Source organism: Podarcis bocagei, assembly GCF_964188305.1.
Source record: "Podarcis bocagei genome assembly, chromosome: 4".
NCBI lineage: Eukaryota > Metazoa > Chordata > Lepidosauria > Squamata > Lacertidae > Podarcis > Podarcis bocagei.
This window is the reverse complement of record NC_138128.1, coordinates 33,838,161-33,850,570: the sequence shown is the minus strand read 5'-3', so window position 1 is coordinate 33,850,570 and position 12,410 is coordinate 33,838,161.

Below are 12,410 nucleotides of genomic sequence, written 5' to 3'. Positions count from 1 at the left end.
CCATTAGGTCCAGTCATGACCATCTCTGAGGTTGCAGCGCTCATCTCACTTTATTGGCCGAGGGAGCCGGTGTACAGCTTCTGGGTCATGTGGCCAGCATGACTAAGCCACTTCTGGCGAACCAGAGCAGCGCACGGAAACGTAGTCAAATGCTAACTGATAGGAAAATGTCCAGTTCCTTGATGCACCATTTATCCATGCATAGTTCTCATTATTCCTGGTAAGAATCATAAATGGGGAAAAGTCATCATGCTCTAAAAAGAACCACATTTCTCTCCTAGCCATGTTTATTGCTTGAAGTCACCAGCTAGATCAAGAGTTTCAGATTTCATTGTGTCTAACAGCTGGTTAAGCTGACAGAAGTGACACATAAAATTGTCCTCGATAAAGCTAGTCTGAGCCAAGGTATTAGCAGCCAAACCTCACCTGTTTTTCTTCACAACAGCCCTTTTCTAAATGCTACATAGCATATTTAGCCATTTCCCTCCCCAATAGATAGGTAGGTGCAACAGCTTTTAGGAACCTTGCCTTTTCTTTGTGGGATAAAGAGGCTCCCCAAGGCTCTTCAAACAACTGTCATTCACCTAATCCTTGCTGTCTTTAAATTATGATAACATTCCTGCTTGTCACATCACACAGGTCATAATGAAAGGAGGGGATTAACCTTCTGATCACAAAGGTCTATTTGCTACACCCTCAGCAAAATAATAATCATCACAAATCAAAGTAGTGTGCGCTTTAGCATGGTGCGTTCTAACAATGACTTCACTTAGCTGATGTACCCATCATGTCTTTGATCCTCCAGTCAAGTGTGAGCATGAGAATACCTGTTGTGGCCATAGTTAGGCAGGACGTCTCATTTTTAAAGATGGATTCTCATTAAAGGTCTAAACTGAATTATTCACTCTGCTTAGTTGGCTTTGATTGACATCAGCATTGTGATTTTGCATGAGAGTGGATTGTATCCCAGCAACAAACTCAATCCTTCTAATGGATACAACTTTTCTCTTTTCATCTTCTTACAAGTTGCTGTTTCTTCTTTGAGGTTTTTTTTTATCCTTTAGGCTTTTTAGATTACTGCATTGTTCAAGCATTTTCTGGTAATGTGCTCCTTTTTTGTCTTTGTAAAGTTTTTTTTTTTTAAAAAAAAATCTAATCAGCCTTGGCTAGCATTTATGAAATCTATATACTATGCAAACATTTTTTAAAAGGAGTGAAGGAAGGGGTGGCAGAGAGAGATTTAATAAAAACTAGGATATATGAATAAATTTTGGCAAAGTTCTTTTTCACAACATGTAGAAAGGCCACTGGGAAGAAGTCATTTATAAAAATCTCCCTGATTTTCCCCCATACCTGTTTTAGGAATGTGCTCATAGAACATTAATAAAGATTTTCATAAGTTGTTTCAATAATGGGAGGCCATTCCTGATGTTACCATTAAATATAATATACATATATTTGGAGAAGGTGCAAGTTTTGAGCCATGGTGGTGTTGCCCCACTAGGGAGGTGAAAACATGTGGCATGCCCTTACTCTCTCCCCACATCCAAACCTGCAGTTCTTTATTCTCTTGCTGTGGATCTTTACGTTCTTGTTAATAAAGTTGTGATCGGGCACGCCATACCAATGTCTCACGAGTTCACACTCCTGCAAGGTGTGGGCAATAACCACATACAACATTACACCCCCAACAAGCAGCCTTTGATTTTTTTAACATGCAGCCACCTGAAAGAACTCTCCTGCGCACGGTGACTGATTGCAGATGAAGCATCCAATGTCAGGAACAACTCAAAAGAAGTGCAAGTACTTACAGTTGATATGTATCGTAGAATTCAGGCTATGTCAGCTCCTGCAACTGTGTCACCCAGGCCTCGGCCAAACCAAGCCTGAATATGTGTAAACAGACCCATATAAAAAGGTTTGTAGACACCACATTAGCTAATGTAGTGCAGCAGATCACAGGGGGTTGTTTGGCATCAGGGCAGTGGCACCCAGTGCGGGATGCTGAGGAGCAGGGCGAACCACCCACAGGGGTGGGGCTAGCTGTCTGACGGTGCATGTGCAGCGGCCATACGGATGGCGCACGCGCAGCGCCCAAATGGACGGCGCTCAAGCGGTGCCCAGATGGACAATGCACGGGCCCATACTTGAGCAGCGCCCATACCGACGGTGCATATGCTCCCTCAGCCACCCTACAGCTGGGCGGGGGGGAGGCAGTGGGTGGACAGCGTGGAGCCTGCGGGTGCCCGAGATGTGTGGCTCGGGCATGCTGCAGGCCCCGTGGCGAGTGCCACCTGCCATTTTGTCACCCCCCCGGGGCGGACCCCCACACTCCCCTTCCTACGCCCCTGCATCAGGGGTCTGATTCAGATGATGCACCAGTTGCCCCACTTGAGTGGACTTGAGGGTGATGTAACTGCAGGTGTAACTTAGGATTTTGTCAACATCGCTTCCTTTCTTTGCACATTCAGAGGCCCTGCCAGGTTCGAGACAGCTCTGGAGAAACTGCTTTCCAATGACTCAAGTCCCCACCTCTGACTGCTTTGCTCTTACATAGGATGGAGGTTGGCTGTGGTTTCTTCTTCCCTTTTTAAGCCTTTTAAAATAAAGGGAATGTGCTACTCAGGGCAGTGTTAGTTCCGCTATGCCTGCTCTTCCCAGAAGAGATTCAAGGCGATGTGGCATTGCATCACTCCAGAACAACTGTAGGAAGTGTGGCTGGTTGCTTTCCTCTTGGATGTGATGTAACATGATGTAACATGATATCTAGTCCTCCCTCTGCTTGAAAACCTGTAATGAAGCACCCTCTGATGAAGTCTCTTCTACCTTTGAATAGCTCACGCAGTCAAGGAGTTCTTCCCAATGTTTCTTCTAAACCCCTTTTCTTATAATTTGAACCAATTGGTTCAGCTTCTTCCCTCTGGAGCAACAGAAAACAAATTTGTTCCTTCATCTCTGTGACAACTTCAAATATTTGAAGTTGAATACCAAATATTCTCCAGGCAAAAATCCTTCAGCCTTTCCTCATTATACTACATCTCCAGATTCCATAAAAAGACATCACTGTATATAGCCAAATGTTATGCTCTTATTTCATTCTGTTGAGGGAATTTTGACTGGGAATGAACACCAAGTTCAGGGGCCTCTTTTACTGCCGTAGAGTCCAAAGCAGATTGCAGAAAAATGGCAACACTAATGCCCTGTCCTACATTCAGGCATTCTGTTCTCTCCCCCTGTCCTGCCCTGTATCCACTGCAAAAACAAAAACAAACCCATGGCATTTTCTCAACAAATCATTTTCAATGTGTTCCCCACTCCTCTGCCAACCAGATGGGAAGATTAAAATCTCATGTTTTGTTTTGTGCGAAACAAGAAGCTGCACAGAGGGTGTTGAGTCTGCTGGACCTCTCAGGGAGGTAAATCCCTCTTTAAGAATTGAAGTCTTTGCCCTGCCACAGCTTCTTGGCCAGATTACAGGGGAATGAGGTTGTGGTTGATTAGCCAACCCTGACAGGTCTGTGGTAGAGCTGGCCATCAAATCTATTTCAGAAGCTCAGCAATTCCCTTTTAATTCTGAACACGAAGACCAACCAGAGATACTCTATCTGAAACTTGATTTCAACCTGTTCTGGTTTCATGCACATGCCAATATTCACTTCTCTCTAGTGGTAATCGATAGCTGAAGGAGGAGGCGGTGGAGAAAGAAGCTCATTTACATGGGGAATTATTTATTAAAGTGTTTGTTGAACAAAAGATGTTTTGTTGGGCTTGCAACCTTCAATTATATTTATCAGCTTTAATTGCAGACAATTATGGTCTGCATTCTAGGCAGAACTCTCCCACCAACTGCTCTAGCGCCTTGCTGTATTTGCTTTTCAAATTGAATTTTTTTATATATGAAAGGGAACTGAGAAGGATTCTATTTAACACCAAGACATGCATTTGGAATGCTGATTATGTATGGTTTTTCTTGCCTTTTAGAACATTTAATTCCCTGACAAACTATAAAAGTTAGCAATAAAACCATAAAATATATCACTAATAGGCAGGTTACAGGGATCATTTCGGGGGAAAATTAGTCTCTTTTAGTTGCTTTCTCATCATTGATATGTAGAAATTAGCACGAAAGGCAAAGAACCTCAGGGATACATCCCCCCTACTCATGCCTCCTTACATGTCTTGATTTAGTTACTTTAGCACTATTAATAAAATGCATTACTTGTTGTAAATAGCATACTAATTGATGCTAATGGGAAGACACTGTATTACAAATGGCTCACACGGTGGTATTAAATTTACTTCTACCCTCCAGCTTCACAATTTATTGGCACATGGGGCAATCTTACGCACTCATATGCTAGTTCCTGCTAGAATTATAAACACGGAGTAAGAGGTGTAAATAGCAAATAGGTTTTCTCAAATCCCATTTGCATTAATAATATTGTTTTCTGTATGTAGGAAGCATTCAACAAAACAAGGAAAACAGCATTATTGAGAATGAGCAACCAAACTATAAATACCCAACATGGTACACTCTGAAGTACAAGCTCATTCACAGAAGCCAATGGCCTGTAAAATAAAAACCCTTGACCCTAGAAACTCAGCATGATGCACTATTGCTGAAAAGCAAAGAATGGATGTATCCATCATCCATACACCCGGCAGAGTGTTCTTGTGAAGTTCCTATGAAACACTACCTCCATCCCACCTCTAAACTACTTAAAAAAAAAATTCCTTACTTTAACAGAAAGTTTGGAAAGGTGCTTCAAGACACATTGGACAGTACCCCACTAAATAACCCTTTCTTGTATGACAGGACTCCCCCCCCCCCATGTGTGCCCCATGCCACTCCCAAATCAGCTCTGGAAGGTTGGGATAAAGCCCTGGTAAGATTTATGCAGAGGTGTACCTAGGCTTCCTTGTGCCCTTGGCAAGGAGCTGTACTGGCGCCTCTGAAGCCAGGAGAGATGTTGGAAGTAAACAACTGAACTGGCTGTGGGGCGGGCAAGGTAGAGCTCCTGCCCTAAATTCAAAGGAGACTTACTTCTGAGCAGATATGCTTATTTGTTTGTTTGTTATACTGTCCTTCATCTCAGGGCAATTCAGAGCATAAAAATTCAAGATACATGCATACGATTACACTCTAAGGGCATCAGCTGTAACAAAACCAAAGTCTGACCCACAAGTTGTAAAGCGACTGCACGGCATGTAGGTCCCATTTTCAATCCCCGGCATCTCCTGGTAGAGCTGGGAGAGACCCCTGCCTTTAAACTCTTGACATCCACTGCCAGACAGTGCAGATGCCACTGAGTTAGATGGGTGGATGATCGGACTTATTTTAAGGCAGCTCCCTATATTTCCTAAATTATTTAGAGGGGCATCCACAGATGGGGTGAATGATGAATGAGTCTCTGACATGTCATGTAGATACCCCACAGCTTGCATGTGTGATGTGAGCATGCCTTGCAGTGTGTGTGCACAGCTGCTGTGGAACTTGGGGGGTCCTCGGCCCCTTTAATGAATTTTTTTTTTGGGGGGGTCCGGTCCCTGCCCCCCTACTGGGCGCGTCTGACCATAGAATTAAATACAACCCATTGAAGTTGGCTTAAGAAGTTGGATACCTTGATTCAGGGAAAGTTCTCTAAATGCATACATTGCTGTTGGCATCCATCTGTCTTGGGAGACAATAGAAGAGTGTGATAGGAAATGTCATTAACTCTGCAGTCCAACATCTGGTAAAAAGGTAAAGGTAAAGGACCCCTGACAGTGAAGTCCAGTCACGGACGACTCTGGGGTTGCAGCACTCATTTTGCTCTATAGGCTGAGGGAGCCAACATTTGTCTGCAGGCAGTTTTTCTGGGTCATGTGGCCACCATGACTAAGCTGCTTCTGGTGAAACCAGAGCAGTGCTTGGAAACGCCATTTACCTTCCTGCTGGAGTGGTACCTATTTATCTACTTGCACTTTGACGTGTTTTGAACTGCTAGGTTGGCAGGAGCAGGGACTGAACAACAGGAGCTCAGCCCGTCACGGGGATTCAAACTGCCGACCTTCTGATTGGCAAGCCCTAGGCTCTGTGGTTTACGCCACAGCGCTTCCTGCATCTCCCAACATCAGGTAGGTGACTACAAATTAAACTGGGTTGTCCTTTTACCAAACACATCAGTTATAATTCATGTGTTTGTGTCATATGAAACACATGAATTTTACCCGATGTTGAATATGTTCCAGTGTATTTTAATTTTTGAAGTTTTGAACAGGCAACAGTAGCTTCACCATGGTAATTTTCAGAACGTATTTATAATTGATTTAACAGCAGGTGCTGGGGTAATGTTAAAGTACCAATATGACCTGTTATGATATTTTTTTAAAAAAATTGATTTGAACATACTCCTGTAAAATTCAATATCAAAATGGCAGAGGACTGTTCAGCTATAAGATTTTCTTTTTGAATTTCTTGACGTTTTGTGTCCATCCAAGAGAAGTAACTTCACCAGTTTAGTAGGTCATAGTGCTCCATTTACCATTGCTAGCAACTGAACAGATTTCATATTGAATCATATAAGCATGCTTCTGTCATGAGAAATTCGCATTAAAATGCTGGTGAATTTTCTGGAGGACTTTCTTTTTAAAAAATAAATAAATAAATAAATAAATCACAAACTGATGCAGGAATGCGGAGAACTGAAAAAAATAGAAACTGAGAACAACTGAAATGGACAGATTCACCCCTTCCAACTTGAAAGTTGCTCCAATTGGTCACCGTGATTTGCTGCTGAGTAAGGATGCCTATAGCTTAAAGCAACTTCATAGATGTTTTCCCTGAACTTACAACAATAGCAATTAATTCCAGTGGAGGAGGGCCAGGGGGCCGTTTGCAGAGGTATGAAAATACTGTAAAAAAACAAGAACAAAGAAAAAAAGCCCAAAGGGGCAAAATCTTCATAATATAGACTAATAATAGTTGAGCATGCTCAATAGCCATAGAACGTTGATGGTTAGATGGGAAAGGGAAATGAAAGCAGGAGAAGCAGGAATGGAAAAATAGGAGTATCCAGTGGGAGAGTGTGGCTGACTAAAATCCTGAATAGGAGTCCTCCACACTGCAAAATTTTGATGAAGAGCTCCCCCCCCCCAATCTTCTAATATCAAATACAAAAATGTATTCAAATTACTGTACCTTTATGAGCTCCAAATGTCCTTTGCAAGCATCAAGCTTGCATCTTCAACAGTTCCCATCTAGCTCAAAATGTAAAGAAATGTTAAGGGGGGGAGGAGCACCCAATATCTATCATACCTATAGCCGAATGTCAACACTGATTTTCATATCGCTTACATCACAAATTATCAAATCACAGGCCAAATAATGTGGTTATATTGAAATGTGATATGCTCTACAATATCTCCAGCACACTCTAAATCATTATGGACAGTTACAATTACAACCTGAAGACAGAGTAAGAGAGAATGATTAAGGCCACATGCAAAAATCAAGACACAAATATGTTTGAAAGGTAGATGTCAGAAACCATTTAGTTGTTTGGTTTTTCCTTCTTGGTGCCTAATGGGCTGTGGACTCTGAACTAAACCATTACCTGAAACTGGAGGAGGATTTGTGCAAAAACCTCACCTGCCAAAGGTCACGTAAGAAGACATTTAGACAGAAGCATCTTGTATACCATAATGCAGAATGTATCACTCTCAAACCTAATCCATGTGCATAACACTCTTAGGCAATCAGAGGTCATGCACCATCTGTATTTGATTGAATAATGTTCTATGAAAATCAACAGGCATGGGGCCTACCAAAAAGTCATCAGAATTTTCATTACAATTAGACAGATGGCCAAGGAATCAAATGAAGAGACTTTGAGTGATGGACACTGAATCAATAACATCTTTCTGGACTTCATTTGATTTATCGTTGTCGACGCAGTGGAATTGATTTATGTCTGCAGCTTTATTTTGGTAAGTTAATGATAGCTCAACTATTCCTAAGTCACTTTTCCCCCTTTCTCCTGGGGCTTTCATCCTCCTCCCTTCTCAATTAAATAGATACAAGCTTATATAATGTGCAATTTTGTTTCCTAAGTAATTCTGGGCAAGATCCTATAGCCCTGCTACATGTGTGAACCTCTTCATCAAGTAATTGCTATGCAACAGTGTCTTATGTGTGTTTTTGTATGTAAGAGATGCAGAATTTCAGTCTATTTTCAGGTAATGGGCTCTATGCAACACTGTAGCTTCACTGTCACAGCAGACTTCTGTGAGCGCAATGGAACTTCCTCTGCCTCTCCTGCCCCCTTCAGCCCACCTCAGAATCGGCTCTGGAGGGTGGGGACTCTTTAAAGCAAGATTTGGGAGGTGCATGGGGGAGCACTGGTGGAGGAACAGGGGTGGGGGGGGGAAAGTGCACTGCCCCGGCGTCATGATTCTGGTGGGATGCCATCGTGACTGCCCCCGGGACATGCGCCAGCCACATCCATGCCTGCTCTCCACTCCCCTGCCAGAGGTTGAAGCTCTGCCACTGTGGGGGAGGTGCAGAAATTGAAGTCCCATTGCACGAGTGCTGGATACAATCCAATATTTATTTCAAATATGGATGAAACAATCAGATTTATAGTACAGTTTTACACAAATGAAGCAGGGATGCATGAATTTGTCAATTTCATTTCTCATTTTTCCCAGTCTTAAGTTCAGTTCTTAAAACTTCTGCATATGATTAATATAGCTATATGAAATTCTTATGAAAATTCCCTTCAGTGTACACTTTTCCTACTATACACATTTTTATACGCTATTTTGCCTAATGTACACATTTTTGCAAGCAAACTTCCTTTATTCATGTCGTTTTATACAATGATATGTATTTTACCATATTTTCACTTCCCCATAATATATGCCTTGTGTTATTATTTGGTTGCAGAACTGCATCACAAAATTCGGAGAAGTACAGATTTCAAAGGATACCTTGGTTTTGTGCCATACATTGTTTCAAAAATTGTAGATCAAGTAGGTTCTCATTAAAATTCAAACCAAACTGAATTCCTTCTCCATCCCTTTCCCCAAGTCCTATCATGGGATCGCCATAGTTAGCCACCTCCTGGCAATGCATTAAAACTCTAATTCAGTATAGCATACACACATTTTTTTCTAGAGCAGAGTAAATGTGCAATATTAGCCAAATTATATGAGATTAGTTTACTAAACCAATTACTGAGATTAGTTGAAACAGGCTACTCATCTGTTCACCGGAAAATTCATATGCAAGGTACATGGGCTGTCAGACAATTATGGATTCTAAATTCTCCCTTTTGAGATTTCTAGCCATAAGAGATTGAGTTAATAACAGAGACAGAAAACCACTTTAGAGGTAAGCATTACCTAAAGGGAGAATTGACCTTGCAGGTACTTTGCTCTTGACTGCACTTCTGAATATTCAATGCCCAGTACAGTCCACTATGTACTGATAATGCCGGCCTCTCATGGTGTGTCAAGTACAAAATAACAATCGGCATTTTAACATAGTTACTTAAAAAAGTAAATACTCATTTCCTGCTTGGGAGATCAACTCAAGTGATATTTAAAAAGCATGTTAAACAGTAGTGTAAAAACTTTTGGTTTATTGTTTTTATTATAGCACTGTGAAATGGGTGATTTATCTTTATTACAATGGAGCCAAGTAAATACGGTATGGGGAAAAACTAGCAGATTTTATTCTAATGAACCTATTAGTCTTCTCATTCCAAAAGTACTTCTTAAATGAGTTTTTGAATCTGTTTAAACTAGCAGTGAGCCAACCCCCCTCTCTGTGTGTGTTTATGCTCATTAACATTTTTATTCTCTAAAAAAAACGCATCACCACTTTTCAGTGCCTGTTCAGGAAAGGGCAGGAAATAACAGCAAAAAGATTTGCAATTATTCCATGCCCAATACCTACTTAGAGGGAGGACAAAACTTCCTACTTTCAATGTAGGCCAGCTTTGTGATGTTGTAACCCTAGTAAGGTTGATGGCCTATGACTCTAGGAAATAAAAATTAGGATGCACAGTAGACTTTGCAGATGTGGAAGAAAATATCTAGCCCTACATACAGCAGATTCTTGGTTCCTTTCATGAAATCCCTTCTGTCCATCTCATTCTATAAGTCAGTAAAATAAACAAGTCCAAGAATCAATTTGCCTTTAATTCAGGGCATTATGAAATACCGACTTGACGAAAGGAATGGATTTGCCAGGTGAATTCTTGAATCTTTATTTCCTTCTCAATTTTTTTAAAAATACTATTTTTCTCAATACAAATCTTCTTTTTAAAGGGTGTTGGGTAAGCAATGTTGAAAACACATATTTGCATATCACATTTAATTTAGTATGTTGTCTTTTTCACTTGGACACAGAATAAATATAATTTTTTTAAAGCACTGCAAAATTTAAAAAGAAACATGCAAAGGAAAAGAGAGAGAACATTTCAGACTTGTGATCCCATTTGGAAATATATGGCAAGGAATCCCTTTATGCAGTGAAGCCTTTTCATACCACTTACTTCAAGATCATCATTCTCTTGCACCTTCATGAAATTTGAAAATGTAGCTTTGTGGTTTGATGGGTAAAAATACATTTTGAATTTTTCAAACTGAATCACTACTGCAGAAGACTCCCCCTGCCTTGCCCACATATGGGAAGTTATTTCAGATTGCTTGTGGGGGTGGGCTGTCAGTGAGAAATGAATGTCGGCAAGTAGATAGCTCTTGACAAATTCCTGTCTGTTAAGATTGTTCTTATGTTCTTTTATGTACAAATTCCTTAGGGAAGAGAGAGGCAGATGGATGCTTTTTTTAAAAAAAATACAGTCATACCTTGGAAGTCAAATGGAAACCATTCTGGAAGTCCATTCGATTTCCAAAATCTTCGAAAACCAAATTGTGGCTTCTGATTGGCTGCAGGAAGCTCCTGCAGCCAACTGGAAACCACGGAAGCCCCGTTGGACATTCAGGTTCCAAAGAACATTTGAAAACCGGAACACTCACTTCCGGGTTTGCGGCGTTCAGGAGCCAAAACGTCCAAGTACCAAGGCATTTGGGATCCAAGGTACGGCTGTAATGAACAAAATTGGGAACTCATACAAATACTAGAATATCAGAGGTGGAGGAGTGAGACACCTATGCCCCCAAGATGTTGTAGGGCTCAGACAAAGCCAACTCTATTAGCCTTTACCATTGGTCCATGATGGTGAGAGATGTAGTCCAACAAAGGCCACCAGTTCGCCACCACTATGAGCCAACCAGAAGAATCCTGCTCCTCACCATTTCTTAAGCCTCACCAAGGTTCTTAGCAAGGTTGGTATCACATCACTTCTGCAACCTCACATTCAAAGGATGAAAGTTTGGCCCCAATGCTGGTCTTGACAGAAGAGGAAAGCTGAGCCCAATTTGTCCAGTGGTGAGGAGGAGAAATCCAGTTTGTGTATATAGTTTCCTGGAGAGTTCTCACAATAGCTGGATCTTCAATTCTGCTGAAAGAAGTAAAAAATTCTCCATACCTGGACCTTCTGATATTTTCTTGTATATCCTAAATCCCCAGGTGCTTGTGACAGTTGCCTATATTAGCAGCCACTTCCACATTTTAAATTGGGGTCCGTTGCAAGGCTACTTGCAATGCTGTAGCTCATGGGTAGGCAAACTAAGGCCCGGGGCCCAGGTCTGGCCCAATCGCCTTCTAAATCCGGCCCGCGGATGGTCCGGGAATCAGTGTGTTTTTATGTGAGTAGAATGTGTGCTTTTATTTAAAATGCATCTCTGGGTTATTTGTGGGACATAGGAATTCGTTCATTTTTTTCCTTCAAAATATAGTCCAGCAAGGTCTGAGGGGCAGTGGACCGGCCCCCTGCTGAAAGAGTTTGCTGACCCCTGCTGTAGCTTCCATGGGAGGTAAACCAGAGCAAGCTCTCTTATTTCTGAAGTGGATCTTTGCTTAGTCTGCTGCCTGAAGAGCGTGTTTCGCTTGTAGCATCTTGACACAAATTCCCCAAGACATCAAAGTGCATGAGAGTGATGGTATGTGCCAATTTATATAAAAGAAGCAAACTTAAAGTGATTGCACTCTAGATCCCCGCAAGTTACAGTGACAGGTAAAATGAGGTATAACCATTACCCACATTTTAAAAACAGAATACCTTATTGAAACATTATTCTGTTGAATAGGAAGGCAATCCCCAAACAGCAATTGGGCCATTAACCATAGCCTTTTCTGGATGAGCTGCTGCAAATAATGTAAATGTTTATTAAGCACTTAACATCCAGGTTTTGGGGTGCTGTTAGGTATTAAGAGCCTGGCACGGGATCTGTTAAAATGGAATTGTTCCACTGTTTCCATTGGGATATGCATCAGGTTGTAATAATCCAAGATAGATTGC